Source organism: Macrotis lagotis, chromosome 1, assembly GCF_037893015.1.
Source record: "Macrotis lagotis isolate mMagLag1 chromosome 1, bilby.v1.9.chrom.fasta, whole genome shotgun sequence".
Taxonomy (NCBI): domain Eukaryota; kingdom Metazoa; phylum Chordata; class Mammalia; order Peramelemorphia; family Peramelidae; genus Macrotis; species Macrotis lagotis.
The window spans coordinates 761470321-761488797 of NC_133658.1; the positions used below are offsets into that span (position 1 = coordinate 761470321).

General features: G+C 33.6%; 1 pseudogene; it reads left to right on the forward strand.

Annotated features, from left to right (window-relative positions):
• Window positions 1-17669: 17669 nt before the first annotated feature.
• LOC141488111 (small ribosomal subunit protein eS26 pseudogene) lies at window positions 17670-18014 on the forward strand (annotated as a pseudogene).
• Window positions 18015-18477: the final 463 nt, after the last annotated feature.

The window sequence follows — 18477 nt, forward strand, 5'->3', positions numbered from 1 at the left end:
TGACACACTTGACTCTGTTGATCTCAGAAAATCTTGCCTGCTTTGATTTCCTTTGCTCCATTATATTCTATTCTTGTGAATATCATCCCATCTTCCAGCTAAAATGGCAAAAAGAAGACAAGTACAGTACTAATCTCCTGATCTTCCATTAGAAATAATATGAAACAAAGCTCTTAACAGAAATTGAATTGACAAAACCCAGAAAGAAAAGCCAGGAGAAGAACATCCACCTCAGGATCTGGCTTCCAAGATTGTGGGTGAGTCTGGGCACAGAGGGCAGACTCTGCCAGGAGCAATGGACTGGTGAGAGCCTGGGAGCCTGGATCAGATGTGGATTAGCCCAATTAGTGGGTGGGGCAGGAACTGGGCAGCCTGAGGACCCGAGAACAGGAAAGGCTTGATCAGCTGCGGGGCTAGAGCCTGGTCTACCATGTGACTTGGGTCAACTAGGGAGCAGAAGCATGGGTGGTGTTGCTGAAGTTCTGGAGCTTGCCAGCAGGGCTGGAAGGAGAGTTCTGGTGTGGGACAAATGCAGACATCAATCCCTGGGCTCCTCTGGTCTGGAGGAACTCAAAAGTCCACACCTCCATTTCAGCTGAAGCCTCTTCCCAGGACAAACACAATTTTCTACTACTTCTGCCCCAGTCACAGGTGTGTGTGAGCTGCAGAACCACCTCAGTTCACAATAGTGACAGAGAGTACTTCACCCTAGGGTATAGCCCACTATTGATTAAACACAAAAGTATTTAACAGATTCAACCAGTCCCTGAACACCAAGGGAGAGGACCTTAATCAAGGTCACAGACACTCCAGAGAAAGGAAACAACACCCCCTACTGACCAGCTGGAGATATTATACTCAGTGAGCAAAACCTCTAGGAATCCCAACACCAAACCTCTGTGAACCAGCCCTTCCCCAACACAAGGTATTAAGATAATGAAGAAAGGCCAGCACAAATGAGGGTGCATAAAAATTAAATAGATGGAAAAGATACTAACTCAGGGAGATTTAGAACCTCTCAGGAGAATATGATCTGCTCTCCAGCACAGAAAGACTTCCTTGAAGAAATAAGGAAGGAGTTTAAAAATGAATTAAAAAATTTGGGAGAGAAAATTGACACCATGTGACAAGAAAATAAACCACTGGGCAAATTGGGCAAATATACAAAGAAAATAATTCTCTCAAAACCTCAATTGTTCAAATGGAAAACTCATTCAAAAATAGAATTGACCAATTGGAAAAGGAGTTGCAAAAGGTAAATGAAGAAAATTCTTCTCTAAAAAAAAAAGAATGGAGTCTGTGGAAACTAATTACTTCACAAGACAGCAAGAGTCTGTTAAACATAACCAAAAATAGAAAAAAAATAGAAGAAAATGTGAAATACCTCATCAACAAAATCACTGACCTCAAGAATAGATTGAGAAATGACAACCTGAGAATTATAGGACTTCCTTAAAACATTGAAGAGAAAAAAATTCTATACAATATTACAAGATTTAGTGCTGGAAAATTGCCCTGATATCATAGAACCAGAAGGCAAAATAGTTATTGAACGAATACATCAATCTTCTCCATAAAGAGATCCTAAAATGAAAACACCAAGGAATGTTATGGCAAAATTCCAGAACTATCAGATATGCAAGCTTCCAGAAAGAAACAGTTTAAATAACAAGGAGCCACAATAAGGATCATGCAGGACCTGGTTGCATAAAAATTAAGGCATCAAAAGGCCTGTAATGAGTTATTCCAAAGAACAAGTGGCCTTGGAATGCAGCCAAGAATCCACTATCCAGAAAAGTTGAGCCTTCTCTTTCTGGGGGAAAGATAGACATTTAATGAAATGGAAGATTTCCAACAATTCCTGATGCAAAAAAAAAACAGAGCTAAATATAAAATTTGGACATCAAACAGGAGGTTCAAGAGACACTTAAAAGTGTAAAAAAGGCGGGGGGGGGGGGCGGTGCAGGTAATGAGTGTGGTTCCAAAACGAAACTGGAAGACTGACATTTTTGAATAGATGTTTTTTTTTCTAATTCCTAAATTGATCATATGAACCTATTTCTCAAAGAAATCCAAATGCAAATATGTACTAAGACTTGATTAAGAAACCTGAAATAAGCAGTTTTCAACTAGTCCCTCTCTGATGTTCTTTGGAATAGGCCAATAAACAAAATTGAAATACACTGCTTTTCTGGCATTATTTTCCCCAATTTCTGTTTTTTTCACATTTTAAATTTTCTCATATAATTTAAATATTGGGGGAACTAGATTGCACAGTGGATACTGCACCAGTCTTGGAGTCAGGAGGACCTTAGTTCAAATCCAGTATCAGACACTTAATAATTACCTAGCTGTGTGATCTTGTGCAAGTCATTCAAACCTCATTACCTTAAATAAATTTAAAAAATTAAAAAATAATAATTTAAATATTGACTAATTTCTCTAAGTAAGTATGCATGTGGATTTCAGATTAGGACTGTTACAAATTTTTACTTTTTAATTATAAATGAATTAAAGTTAAATTGTATTCACATAACAATGTCCATAAATGTCCTTAGACTATTAATGTTCCAATTTTAATAGTAGCAGAATTTAGAGTTGGTAATGATATTAGAGATCCTCTAGTTCATTATCTCACAAAGATGAAAAAACTGAGGACAGAAAAATTTAGCATCTTACCCAATATCACAAAGCTTTTACATTATAAATTCAGAATATGAATTTAGATTCTCTAACTCTGAACATTTATATTATTGCCTCTATACCAAACTATATCTCAATGACCACCATATATTTCTATATTATTCTACTCATTTTTAATAAAGTTACTAAATTAATCTCTTATCAGTACTTTTCATTTTTCATCTTCAGATGCTCTAAAACTTTTTCATGAATCCTAAATAGGTGCGATCATTCAAATCTGTCTTCTGGGGTCTAGTGTTTTTCTTTTCACACTGTCTATCTCAATGATATCATTCACTTTTGGGCTTTCCTCACCTTTATAAAATTCATTGATACCCATTTATATAGATATCAATTTTCATTCTATCTCATTAGTTCCAATCTTTAAAAAAATTGAATGTTTCACTAGGAGCTCAAAAACAGAGTAATAAAATATAACCCACTTTCCTTAATTAATATTTGTGAAAAAATTAAGTAAATACTGCACAAGGAATTTAGCACAAATATGATAAACTATAACCATACAGGTTTAATAGAAGTAATATAGGGTGGTTTGATATTAGGAAACTATCAGGAAAATTTACAATATCAACAAAAATATCCAATAAATAATATCAGTGTCTGAAAACACAGAAAAAGTTTTTGGCAAAATGCAATACTCATTTTCATTAAAACATTAGAAAATATAGGAATAAATGATGTTTCTTTAAAATGAAAAGGAACAACAGTGAAAGACCATCAGCAAGCATCAACTATAGTGTAAATTGGTTGGAAGTCTTCCCAGTGAAAACAGTGGTAAAGCAGGGATGCCCATTATCACAATATTATTCAATGTTTTCCCAGAAATGCTGTTACATAAGACGAAAAATAAATTGAAGGAGTTATAAAAGGCAATGGGGAAATGAAGTCACCCCTCTTTGCAAATCACAGGAGATCATGATATCAGGGAGGTAATGCCATGACAAGCACATGAAATGATCTTTGAGTGGGGGAGGGGGCTATACTAAATTGTTATCATCACTTTTTCTCCAGAGCTATCTGAATCCAGTGGCCAGATATGAATCAAAATGCCTGGAGATGGCCCCAAATGCAAGGCAATCAGGCTTAAGTCATTTACCCAAGGTCATATAGCTAGTAAGTGTCAAGTGTCTGAGGCTGGATTAAATTCCCATCCTCCTGATTCCAAGGTGAGTGCTCAAACCACTGCACCATCTAGATGCCCCTCCATAATAATCATATTAGGAAAGAAAATATAGATCAAAAAGAACAAAAATTTCAAGAAAAATAAAGTGAAGGAAACATATTTCAGACACCATCAAACACAAAACTATTCAGACACCATCAATTCTTTCTCTTGGAATGGACAGCATTTTTCATCATGATTCTTTCAAAATTGTTTTAGATCATTTTATTGCTGGGAATAGCTAAGTCATTTACAATTGATCATCTTATAATATTGAGTTACTTTGTACCCAGTATATTTCCCTCTTCATCAATTCATGTAGATATTTCTAGGTTTTTCTGAGAGCATCCTGCACATTTCTTATAGCAAAATATTTCATCATAAATACATACCAAATTTGTTTAGCCATTTCCCCAATGTAGTATAGCCCCTCAATTTCCAATTCTCTTTTACCAAAAAGGGCAGCTACAACTATTTTTGTACACATAGATTCTTTTCCTTTCATATAACATGTTACACAAAGAAAAACAGATCTAAACAACTGGACAAATATTAATAGCTTATTGCTAGACTAAGCCAATTTTATTTTAAAATTTTTTTTCCAGTCACTTCTCATTTTACAGGCATCACCTCAATTTCCAATTCTTTGCCACCACAAAAAGAGTTCCTATAAATAATTTTGTACATATAAGTCCTTTTCCCTTTTCTTTGATTTCTTTGAGATACAGACCTAGTGGTGGTATTATGTATGCACAACAGCCTTTTTTGCTTGGTTCAAAATTGTTCTCTAGAATGATCAGACTTGCTTACAAGTCAACCAACAAGGCATTAATTTTTTTTCCATATCCCATCCAGCATTTGTTATCTTTCTTTTCTGTCAAGTTAGTCAATCTGATAGGTATAAGGTGGTATTCTAAAATTGTTTTAATTTGCATTTCTCTAATCAATAGTGAATTAGAACTTTTTTATATGAGTATTGATAGCTTTGATTTCTTCTTCTGAAAAAATCCTGTTCATAACTTTTAACCATGTATCAATTGAGAAATGGATTGTAATTTTATAAATTTAGTTCAGTTTCCTATAGATTTGAGAAATGAAAGCCTTATTGGAGTAAATGTTGTAAAAAATTTTCCCCAGTAGCTGTTTTTTTCTAATTTTGACTTTATTTTGTACAAAAACCTTTTTTCAATTTTAATTTAATGTAATCAAAATTGACAATTTTATTTTCCATGATATTCTCTATGTCTTATTTGATTATAAACTCTTCCCTTATCTATAGATCTGACAGGTCCATTTTTCCATGCCCCCCAATTTACTTATGTTACCCTTTATTTCTAAATTATCTACCCATTTTGACTTAACTCCATATATTGTGAAAATCTAACAGGATAAGCCAATTTAATAAAAATAAAAATTCTACCTAATTTTTAAAAAAATTTAAATATATTTACTCAGTTTCACACCAATTAAAGTTCTGAAAATTATTTTAAAGAGATAGAACAAAATAGAAAAATTAATATTAACGATCAAAATATATCAAGAAAATCAGTGAAAAAAATGTGAAAGAAAGCAGTTTGGCAATACCAGATCTTAAACTGCATTACAGACTGGTAGTCATAAAATCAATCTGGTACCTAAGCAATTTCATAGTGGATCAATGGATTAGATACATAGAACACAATAGTAAATGACCATAGTGATCTAGAATTTGATAAATATAAAGATTCAAGTTTTTGGAACATGAAATCACTATTTGATAAAAAAAAAATTTCTGAGTGAATTAGAAAGCAGTTTTGCTGAAATAAGTTATTGAACATCTCAAAACATGTACCAACATAATGACAAATGGGCACATTATTTAGAAATATAGGGCAATGTTTTAAGCAAACTAGGAGAATGTGAAACATTTTACCTGCCATATTTATGGATAAAGGAAGAATTTATGACCAAATAATTACTGTATACCAATTGTATAACTCTGAATACAACAAATTAAAATGACTTTTCACAAATAAAACTCATGCACCCAACATTATAAGCTAAGTATGAAACTGGGAAAATTTTCCAGCAAGTTTCTATCATAAAGACACTATTTTACAAATATATAAAGAACTAAGTCAAATTGATAAAAACATGAATTATTCTCCAATTGATAAATGATAAAATGTTATGAAAAGGGAGTTTTCAGAAGGATTCAAAGCTACTTTAAATTACTGTTGATTAGAGAAATATACAATAAAACCACTCATATTAGTCAGATTGACTTACAGAACTGAAAAGAAAAATGACAAATATTTTAAGGGATGTAGAAATATTGGGACATTAATGCACTTTTAATGGAGTTATGAACCTATCCAACCATGCTGGAGAGGAATTTGGAACAGTGTTCAGAGGCCTATAAAATTATGCATACTTTTTTTTTAATATTTTGCAAGGCAATGGGGTTAAGTGGCTTGCCCAAGACCACACAGCTAGGTAATTATTAAGTGTCTGAGGCCGGATTTGAACTCAGGTACTCCTGACTCCTTGACCGGTGCTCTATCCACTGTGCCACCTAGCCGCCCCTGTGCATACCTTTTTAACTCAACAATAATACTATTTGCAAAATGCAGTGGAGACGTTACACAGATCTTAGCCCCCAAACAAGAGGTTAGGAGGTCTGGTGCAGCCTAGCACGAGGCCCATTGTAAATATGAAGTGATAAAAAATGAAGTGAGTCATTCCAGAATATTGTACCTGGAATCAACAATATAGTATAGTGATCATCTTGAATGGCAGTTATTCCTAGCAGCAAAATGATACAAGAGAATTCCATGGGACTCATGAGGAAAAATGTCCCAAAGAATTGATTTATTCTTAAATACATATATATATATATATATATCAATATACCATTTTCACATTATTTTTGTGATATTTTTCTGGTTTCTTTTCCTTCACAACATGATTAATATGGAAATGTTGTGCATGATTAAATATGTATAACCTATATCAAATAGCTTACCATCTTAGGAAGGAAGGGAGAAAGAAAAAATAAGAACTGAAATTTTTTAAAATTGCTGTTAAAGGAGCACCTAGGTGGTGCAGTGGATAGAACACCAGCCCTAGAGAGAAGAGGACATGAGTTCAAATCCAACCACAGTACTTAATATTTATCTAGCTGTGTGACCTTGGGTAAGTCACTTAACCCCATTGCCTTGCAAAAATAAAATAAGCAAAAACCACAAAACAATTACTATTAAAATATTAAATTTGAAAATGTGAAAAATGTTAAAATGTCAAAAATCTATTATTCTAAAAATAAAACGTTTATTATAGGCCTGGCACATAGTGGGTGATGTATTTATACATATGTAGAGATAGAGATGGAGATGGAGATGGAGATGGAGATACAGAGATACAGAGATAGATATAGGTAGATAGTAATGTTTGTCTTTCAATTTTGAAGAAGATCATGACATCAAGGGAGGTGATACAAAGACAAACAAATGAATTGGATTTGAATTGGACTTGTTGTGCTAAATCACTATCCCCTCTTTCTCCTCCAGAGCCATCTGGGTCCAAGTAGCAAGATATTAATCAGTACAATTGGAGATGTCCCTGGATGTGAGACAGTCAGGGTTAAGTGACTTGCCCAAAGTCACATATCTAGTAAGTGGAAAATGTCTGAAGCTGAATTTGTGTTTCTGTCCTCCTGACTCCAAGGTTACATGAGTTTGTGTGTGTGTGTGTATATGTGTGTATGTATATGTGTTTATTTCTTTATTCTTCCCTAAAAAGTAAATAGTCAACAAGTATTCCTTGTCTACACTGATTTCTGCTCACACCCAAACAAATCCAGTCAAAACTTGGAAATTCTCTTTAATCTACATCCCAGTTATATGCATTAAATAGTATTTTTTCATCCACAGAGTGTTAGTGTCCATACTCTTGATCTTTCTGTTAAATACTTTACATTACTTTATTAAATCTGATAATTCCATACAACTATCATATAAGTTCTTTTCTTGGTGCATAGTAAAAAGTAAGTACAATTTTTTTTCATTTATTCATTCATGTATAGATGCAGATATTTTTGCAGATAAAGTAAAGATTAACTATACAAGTACATATAGATAGATAGATAGATAGATAGACAGATATACAAGTATGTATGGTGTTTTACCAGTTCATTAAAATTCTCTATGTAATTTAACAGAAGGGGGAAATGAGGATTTATTGTCTCCCTTTTTAACTGACATTTTGCTAAGCACTTTGCAAATATAAATCCTTCTGTTCCTCACATCCACTATGTGAGATAGGTTCTAGGATCTCCATTAAGGAAATTGAAGTAGTCAGAGGCTCCTGACTTAGAGTCCTATGGATCATAAATTTCTGAGTGTAATCTGAATTTTGGTCTTGACTCCAGTCGACTTCTTGTAGATGATGAAAAATGGAACTAATGGTGATAAAATAAGGATCATCATATAATTGCCAGTGTTTAGGTAATGGTAATGACATCCATGTGTACATCTATCAGACAAGCAAAAATAGGCTAAATTACATCTAAATCAGAATGCTAGCCTGAAATATGATCTTAAGACTCTAAAAAGTTCTGCAGATTGCCTAATTATTACTAGAATGCTATATTCAATTATTTGCTAGGATACCTACAGCATTCCTTTAATGGTGTTCATCTAGGTACTCTGGTTTTAAGGATTATGATGAGATTTAAACAGAGGAATGTATAGTGAATCATTTGGTTCAGCCATTCTTGCAAAGCAATTTGGAACAATAATGAAAATACTATTTAACTACAAATATCTTCTGATCACATAAAATCATTACTAGGTTTATATCCTTGATAGATGAAAGAAAAAAGAAATGTACCCATATGCACAATAATATATATGTAGTAATTCTTCTCATGGTGACAGAGAAATGAAATTTAAAGGGAAGGTTTATCATTTGAGGAACAGCTGAAAAAAGTTCAATATATATAATAAAATACAATGTGCTTGTGAGAAGGGAAGAAGGGAAAATTTCAGAGAAAACTGGCAAAACTTGTACCAACTAATACAGAGTAAAGTGAACAGAAACAAGAGAAGAGATGAGACTATAATAACATTTCAAAATATAACTGACTCTATTTAGGAACTCTGATCAGCGCAGGAACCTCGCATAGTTTCCAAAGACTCAAGAAGAAATATGCTATGATGGACAATGAGCATAGCTTGACACAGATTTTCTTTTTTTATTGATGTTTTATTTTTCCAAATACATGTTATAGAAGTTTTTCAATATTTGTCCATGTGCCTATATATATATATATATATATATATATATATATATATATTAAGTTGAAAAATTTCTTTCTACCCTCCCTTCCCACACCCCCTTCCCTCAGCAGGGAACAGTCAGGTTAATATTGTAAATACATATTTGTGTTAAACATGTTTACAGATTCATTATTTTTGAAATTAGGAATTAGGATTAAGGGAAAGAATTAGAGATACTTTTTTTTTAAAAAAGAGAGAGAGAGAATGTACTGTTCATCAGCTTCTGAAGGTATTTTTTTTTGTTTTTTTCTTCCTTTATAGCATTGTACACAGCCAGTCTCTTAGGCTTGTCCTAGCTCTGAACTGCTGAGAGGAGCTGCATCCATCAGGGTTGATCATCTTGCATTATTTTTGTTAATGTATACATTGTTCTCTTGGTTCTGTTCCCTTTGCTCAGCATAAGATCCTGTAATTCATGTCATTCTTCTCTAGAGTCTGATTATTTATGGTTTCTTATAGAACAATAGTATTCCATAATATTCATGTACAATTACTTGTTTAACCATTCCCCAATTGACAGGCATCATAGACACATAGATTTCCACATGAATAATGAAGAATATATATTGTCGGGTTATACATATTTATGATGAATTTTCTTTTCCTTTTTTTCTCTATTAGTGGGAGAAGGGAAAGCATGAGAATTAGAAAATGAAAACAAAGAATTGAATTTTAAATGTATTTTTAACATTTTTATTTTACAATTACATGCAATGAGAGTTTTCAACTTTCAACCATTTACAAATTTATGGGCTCTACATTTTTCTACAACCCTCTCTTCCCTCCACCATCCCCATGGCAGTAAACAATTTGAAAAAATTATACATGTTCAATTGTGTTTAATATATTTCAATATTAGTCATATTGTTAAAGAGGAATTAAAATTAAGGGAGAAAAACATGAATTAGAAAAAAACATAAAAGAATTGAACATAGCATGCTTTGCCCTGCACTCAGACACTATATGGTTTTCAGTAGATGTGGATGGCATTTTCCATAAATCCAGGATTGTCCTTGATCACTAAACTGAAGAAAAGAACTGCTTCCACCATAGAAGATAATCTCAAAATGTTGCTGTTAATGTGTACAATGTTCTTCTGCTTCTGCTCACTTCACTCAGCAGCAGTTCATGCAAGTCTTTCCATGCTTCTCTAAGTTTCAGTTGTTCCTGATTTGTTACAAAACAATAGAACCTCATAATACTCATATATTGTTCAGTCATTGTCCAATTTACAGACATCCCCTCAGTCTTCAATCCCTTGTCATTTCAAAAAGAGCTGTTTGAGACTTTATCCAATTTTTATGAACTCTTTGGGATATAGACCAAGAGGCATTACTGCTGGAACAAAGGGTGTGCACAGGTTTTTTTTGCCTTTCAGCATAGTTCCAAATTGTTCTCCAGAATGGTTAAATCAGTTTACATCTCCACCAACAGTGAAATAGTGTTCTAGTTTTTCCATATTCTCTTCAATGATTTCATTTTTTGTCATCAATCAACTTTATAAGCATGAGGTGGTACCTCATAGTTGTTTTAATTTGCATTTCTCTTTCCAAAAAATGAGTTGAAGCATTTTTCATATGACTATAAAAAGCTTTAATTTCTTCAGCTGAAAATTTCTTGTTCATATCCTTTAATAATTTATCAACTGGAGAATGATTTCTAATATTGTAAATTTTATTTAATTCTTTATATTTTAGAAAGGAATGTTTCTCAGAAAATACAAAAAACTAGCTGTAAAAATTATTCCCTAGCTTTCTGCATTCCTTCTAAATCTTGACTGCATTGGTTTTATTTGTTCAATTTTTTAATATAGTTCAAATTATCTATTTTGCTATCTATAAAATTCTCTATCTCTTGTTTGGTAATAAACTTCTCCTCTCTCCATAGATCTGATCATCTGATCTTATTTTGGTTTAGGGTATGAGATGTGGATCTATGCATAATTTTTGCCATACTACTTTCCATTTTTCCCTAGCAGTTTTTTCTCAGATAGTAAATTTTTATCCCATAAACTAATGTCTTTGGGCAGTTAGGTGGCACAGTGGATAGAGTACAGGTTGTGGAGTCAGGAGGACCTGAGTTCAAATCTGTTCTGAGACACTTAATAATTACCTAGCTCTGTGACCTTGGGGAAGTCACTTAACCCCATTCCCTTGCAAAAACTAAAAAAAAAAAAAAAGATAAAAAGAAACTAATGTCTTTGGGTTAATAAAATAATAGATTACTGTAGTCATTTATTTTTTTCTATTGTACCTAATTTATGCACTTATCCACTTCTCTATTTCTTACCTAGTAGAAGTGGTTTTGATGACCGCTACTTTATAATATAGTTTTAGATCTGGTGCAGCTAGAACACCTTATTTTACATTTTATTTAAATTAATTTCCTTGATATTCTTGATTTTTGTTGTTCCAGATGAATGTTATCAACTTTTCTAATTCTACAAAAGTGTTTTTGCTATTTTTGATAATTATGGCAATGAAGAAATACTTTCATTTGGGTTGAAATGTCAATTTTATTGTATAAGCTAAGCCTACACATGAGCAATTGACATTTTTCCAACTGTTTAGATAAAACTTTATTTGTGTGAAAAGTATTTGGTAATTTGTTCATAAGAATTTCTGTATTTGTCTTAGGAGATAGATTCCCAAATATTTTGTGCTGTCTACCATTATTATAAATGGAATTTCTCTTTGCATCTTTTGCTTTTTGACTTTATTGGTGATATAAATAAATTTGGCCATTTATGTGGGTTTATTTTATGTCCTATTATTGTTTTTAGTTTTTCAAGGCAATGGGTTTAAGTGGCTTGCCCAAGGTCACACACTTAGGTAATTATTAAGTGTCTGAGGCCGGATTTGAACTCAGGTACTCCTGACTCCAGGGCCAGTGCTCTAAACACTGCTCCACCTAGCTGCCCAATGTCCTATTATTTTGATAAAGTTATTAATAGGTTCAAGTGGATTTCTGACCAAGATGGAGGAGAGAAGACAAGCACTATGTTAAGTTCCCATAGTACCCCTCAAAAACAATAAGAAACAAAACTCTCAACAGAAATTCCATTTACAAAACCCAGAAAGCGAAGATAAGAGAAGAACACCTTACGAAAAGGTCTATCTCAGGGGATTGTGGGTGAACTGGGAGATGAGAGCAGAGGGCCAGCACAATCCCAGCAGCTGGGGAAAGCTAGAGGACCAACCTTAAGCCACCAAGATTTTGGTGAATGGTTGTTGCAAGAATCAACTTTAGCTATGGAATCTTTGACCAGGAGAAGAACTATGGGAGGGTGAATTCCAGCACAGAGAGTCTCTGAGTAGCCCTGGAAAATGATAAGCTGTACAACAGATTTGAGCTCCATACTTTCAGCAGAGACCCCTTCCCAGAACAAATGTTAAACAACCCCCACCCCCTCAGGCTCAGGTGTGGGCCACAGAGTTCACTCTAGTGAAAGTGAGATTAATTCCCTCCCCCAGGGCTCAGACCATTGTTCAAGGTCAACTCAGAACCTGCTACAGAGGACCTCAAACATTCGAGAGAAAGCAATCAGTGCCCCCTACTGTCCAGGCCTTGGGATTACTAAACCAAGTGAACAAAGCCTCTAGTATCTTCAAAAGCAAAACTCTGAGAATCTGGTCCCCCAACACTATCATAGGAAGAAAAAGAAAGGCCAGCGAAGGGGGGCCCATGGAAAAATACTTAAAAGAAATTGATTCTAATCCAGAGAGATCTAACACTTCTGAGGAGATTATTATTTGGAAGTCAGCCCAGAAAGACTACCTTGAAGAAATCAGGAAGTAATTTAAAAAACAATTGGAAAAATTAGGAAAAGAAACTCAAGAGAAAATTAACATCTTGCAATAAGAAAACAAATTCTTGCAAAATACAATTGGACAAATACAAAATGAAAATAATTCTCTCAGATGCTCAAGTGGTCAAATGCAAAAATAAAATGATTCTCTCAAAAATACATTTGGAAAAATGAAAAACTCCTTCAAAAAAAGAATTGATCAACTGGAAAAGGAGGTGTAAAAGGTAAATGAGGAAAATTCTTCTCTTAAAAAAAAGAATGGAATCAATGGAAACTAATGCCTTCATGAGACAAAAAGATAAAAAAAATAGAAAAAAATGTAAAATACCTCATCAGCAAAACCACTGACCTTGAGAATAGATCAAGCAGGGAAAGCTTTAGAATTATAGGCCTTCCTGAAATCATTGAAGAGGAAAAAGGTTGGACTTAATATTACAGGATTTAGTGATGGAAAATTGCTCTGATATCATGGAACCAGAGGGGAAAAAATAGTTATTGAAAGAATACATCAATCCCCTATGGAAAGAGATCCTAAAATTAAAACACCAAGGAATGATCTGGCCAAATTCCAGAACAATCAAATAAAAAAGAAGATCCTGCAAGCATCCAGAAAGAAACAATTTAATTACCAAGGAACCACAATAAGGATTACAAACGACTTAGCTGCAACAACCTTAAGGGATCGAAGGGACTGGAATGAGATGTTACAAAGAGCAAGCAAGCTTGTAATGCAGCCAAGAATCCACTATTCTGTAAAGCTGAGGATTCTCTTCCAAGGGAAAAGATTGACATTTAGCAAAATGGTAGACTTCCAACATTTCCTAATGAAAAGAACAGAGCTAAATAAAAAAATATGGACAGCCAACAGGAGGCTCAAAAGACACATGGAAAGATAATAAAAAGGTAAAGAAACAACTGTTGTCCAATAAGATGAAACTGGATATAACCCTACCTGGGAGAAAGATTCTAATAACTCTCAAGAATTGAAATTCTATTAGAGAGAATATACTTAAGCAGAAGTGATGGACACTGATAACTATTCTGTGACTCAGACAGAATGATTTAAAAACAATACCTCCTTAAAAAGGGGGACAATAAGGATATAGGAGGATGGAGGATATTGAATATGGTAAATCTCATTACATTAAGAGGTACAAAAAAGCCTTTTGCAATAGAGAGGAAGAAGGGAGGAGATGAGAACCATGTGAATCTTCCTCTCATCAGACTTGGCTTAAAGTCAACTTGCACACATTCAGATAAGGAACAGATCTTACCTTTCAAGTATTAAAAGGGGAGGGGGGAAAGGGGGAAGTAACAGAAGGAAAGGAAGGAAGAAGGTGAAAAGGGAATGAGGAAAGAAAGGGGAGGGTTTGATATAGGAGGGCAAACACACAAAAAGTGGAGGGAGTCAGAAACAAAACATTGGGGAATAAGTATAAAGTAAAAAAAGGGGAAAAATAGAAACAGGGAAGATAGCATGGAGGGCAATAAAGAAATAGTTATTATAACTTTGAATGGAAATGGGATGAACTGTCACTTAAAATGCAAGTGAATAGAATAATGGACTGAAAACCAGAATCCTACAATATGCTGCTTACAAGAAAATCATTTGAAGCAGAGAGATAGAGTTAAGGTAAAAGGTTGGGGCAAAATATATTTTGCTTCAGCTGAGGTGAAAAAACAGGGGTAGAAATCCTTATCTCAGAAAAAGAAGCTGTTATCAGTCACGTGGGTCTATATTTTGGGGGAGGGGCATTATGTTTACTCTTAAGAATATTTTAGTAATGTATAAGAAAATTATTTGTACAAAAATATTTATAGTAGCCCTATTTGTGCTAGGAAATAATTGGAAATTAAGTGAATGTCCTTCAGTTGGGGAATTGCTGAACAAATTGTGGTATATGTATGTCATGGAACAATATAGCTCTATTAGAAACCAGGAGGGATAGGAATTCAGGGAAGCCTGAAGGGAAGCATGAACTGATGCTGAGTGAGATGAACAGAACCAGAAAAACATTGTACACCCTAATAGCAACATAGGAGTGATGAACAAACTTGATGGACTTGCTCATTCCATCAGTGCATCAATCAGGGACAATTTTGGGCTATCTGTATACAGAGAAAGAATGGTGGAGCTTGAACAAAGACCAAAGACTATTGCCTTCAATTTAGAGCAAAAATGTTATTTTATGTAATTTTGTTATGTCTTATACTTTATTTTTCTTCCTTAATGATATGATTTCTCTGTCATCACATTCAACTGAAAACAATGTATACCATGGAAACAATGTAAATAATAACAGACTGCCTTCTGTGGGGGATGTTGAGACAGAAGCAAGAATAGGGTGAAAATTATAAAACTCAAAATAAATAACATCTTTCATTAAAAAATAAAGAGAAATAAAATAGTTTCAAGTAGATTTTATTCTAATTTTATGGTTCTCTAAGTGTGCCATCATATAATCTGCAAAGAGTAAAAGTTTTGCTTCCACATTGCCTGTTCTAATTCCTTCAATAACATTTTCTTCTCTTGTCACTAAATTTAACATTTCTAATACTATATTGAAATGGTGATGGTGATAAGGGGCATCTTTTTGTCACCCATTATTTTATTGGAAATTCTCCTAGTTTATGCCCATTACATGTACTATTTCTGGATGGTTTTAAGTAGATACTGCTAAGTATTTTAAGTAAACCTCTATTTATTCCTATACTCTAGTATTTTTAATAGGAATGGATGTTGTGTTTTATCAGAGGTTTATTTAGTATCTCACAAAATATTCATGATTTCTGTTGGTTTTTCTTTTTGAAATGTTCAATTTTTGAGTGTTTTCCTAATATTAACCATCCCATTCTACATGATATAAATCCAACTAGATCATGGCATATTATTTTAATAATATTTCCTGAAATCTCGTTGCAACATTTTTATTTAAGGTTTTTGTATATATGTTCATTAGGTAGATTGATCTATAATTTTCTTTGTCTGTTTTGACTCTTGCTGGTTTAAATATCAGCAACATATTGTTTCAGCTAGATTTTTAAGTTGTTTTTGAGGTTTTTCTAAGTATACCATCATATTATCTGCAAAGAGTGAAAATTTTGTTTCCTTGATGTCTACCCTAATTTCTTCAGTTATTCCTTCTATTATTGCTAAAGTTAATATTTCTATTAAAAATTGACTAGTAGTGTTGATAACGTGCTTCCTTGTTTCACCCCCGATCTTCCTGAAAATGATTGTAGTTTATCCCCATTTCAATATAATTCTTGTTGATTTTTTTTAGTGAAACAACTTAAGGATAAAATGGTCTTTATATGAATGGGTACTGGTTTTTGTAAATAGCTTCTCATTGTCTAAGACAATCATATGATTCCTCTTAATTTTGTTATTGACATGGGAAATTAGGTTAATTGTTTTCTTAATACTGAACCATCTTTGTGTACCTCCTATAAATCCTGATTATTATGTGTCATCCTAGCAGTAACTTGCAGTATCTTTCCAATAATTCCCTTGAATAATATAACATAATTTCCAATAACATGAATTTGAAAATATGTGCCATATTAGGGAATTCATTATGCTTGCTAACTGGGACCTATTTAGTAGGAATAACTAAGCTGAACATGAGTAATTTACAAAAGTCAACATCTGAGAAGAGAGTTAGCAGTTGATGGCACCTATATACAAATGGTCTAAGTTGAAGTAATCAGTATCATGAATACAAGGTTCTAATGCAAGGAGGCAAATCTTGAGATTTGTTGTGAAGAGAAGCATATATTGAAAAAGCATGTAATGAGAATATAATAATGATAACTAATATTTTTGAAGTGTGTAATATGTTCAAGACATCATGTTAAATGCTTTGCAATTAGTTTATTCATTCCTTCAAACAACCTGGAGAAGCAGTTACTGTCATTATTCCTATTTTGCAAATGTGGAAACTGAGGCAAGAGGAGGTTAAATGACTTGCTCAATGTCACACACATATCTGAATCTGCTCTTAGGTTCTCTGGATTCCACACCAAACACTTTCTGAGGGGGAGATATGACTGCTTAGATAATGTTTATTCTCTAATAAAGAAATAAAAGATTAGAGAGATATCAAAGAATGAAGATGGGAAAATGTCATATTTTTTTTAAAGGGAGAAATAAGCTGTCTATAAATTATGGGGTAAGGAACATGGCCTCGATCTTTTGTGAAATTCAAGAATACATTATTAAAGATATGGTGTGAAACATTTGGAAACACAATGGTGATCAAAAATGTTATTTGCCTCCATCATGTATAAGTAAAGCCATACAAATGTAATTTACTTTTCTGAAAGAATATATAAATTGTTAAGTTAAAGAATTCCTATGGGCTTAATATTCCTAGATTTCAGTCAAGCATTTAACATTTTTTATACTAAATTTGTGTACAAGAGAGGCAAATTCATGATTAGTTGAATGATTAGTTCCAATGAACAATAATAATAGAGTAAATGTCCATTTGGAGGAAGTTCTCAGATGCAAATAAATTAAGAGGTAGAGTTAAAAGTTGGATTGTTGTGTCAGGATCTCAAAAGATCTTGACAATCCAGACCTTTGCTTTTAACTCAGTTAAATGAATTGTGTGGATGAAAAGATTCAACTTCATAAATATAAAATGGCATTTTTTTTCAGTTTCTGGCTTTCAAGATGACCAAGAGGAGGAATAACAGAATTGCCAAGCAGGACGGCAGTGACGTGGAGACTATCCACTGCGCCAACTGTACCTCCTGCATGCCCAAGGACAAGGTCATCAAGAAGTTCGTCGTCTGCAATATCGTGGAAGCCATGGCCATCAAGGATATCTCCAACGCCAGTGTTTTCGACTCCTATGTGCTGCTCAAACTGCATGGGAAACGGCATTATTCTGTGAGCTTCTCAATCCACAGCAAGATAGTTAGCAATTGATCCCAGGAGGCACGCAAGGATTGGACACCTCCTCTTTGCTTCAGATCAGCAGGTGCTGCCCCTAGACCCCCTCCAAAGCCTATGTAAAGAGCTATCTGGCCATTGACAATCCTGAATGGAAAGATAAGATAATTTAAATCTATGTTTCTATACCCAGTGCCTTGCAAAATGCTACTTAAATCATTGTTTACTACTTCAGATAGATACTCTCTATTATTTTCCAGAATTGTTTCAATTCTGGGTATATTTAACTACTTACCTTAATTCTCTTTCTATTCTAGTCCATCCTCCAGACAGATACCAAACTGAACTTCCTAAAGCTCAAGTTAGACACTTGATTTCCTCTCCTACTCGAAAACTCCAGTGGCTAACTCTTTTTCTTTTTTTTTTCTTAAAAAAATTTCAATTTAAGGTAATTTCCAGCACAGAGCCAAGATGGCATCATGAATCTAGGAAGTTCCTTGAGCTTTTCTTGGAACAATGCTAAATAAAGCCTTTACACAAACCTTAAAGCAACAGAATGCCCAAAAGAATAGTGAAAGAAGTTCTC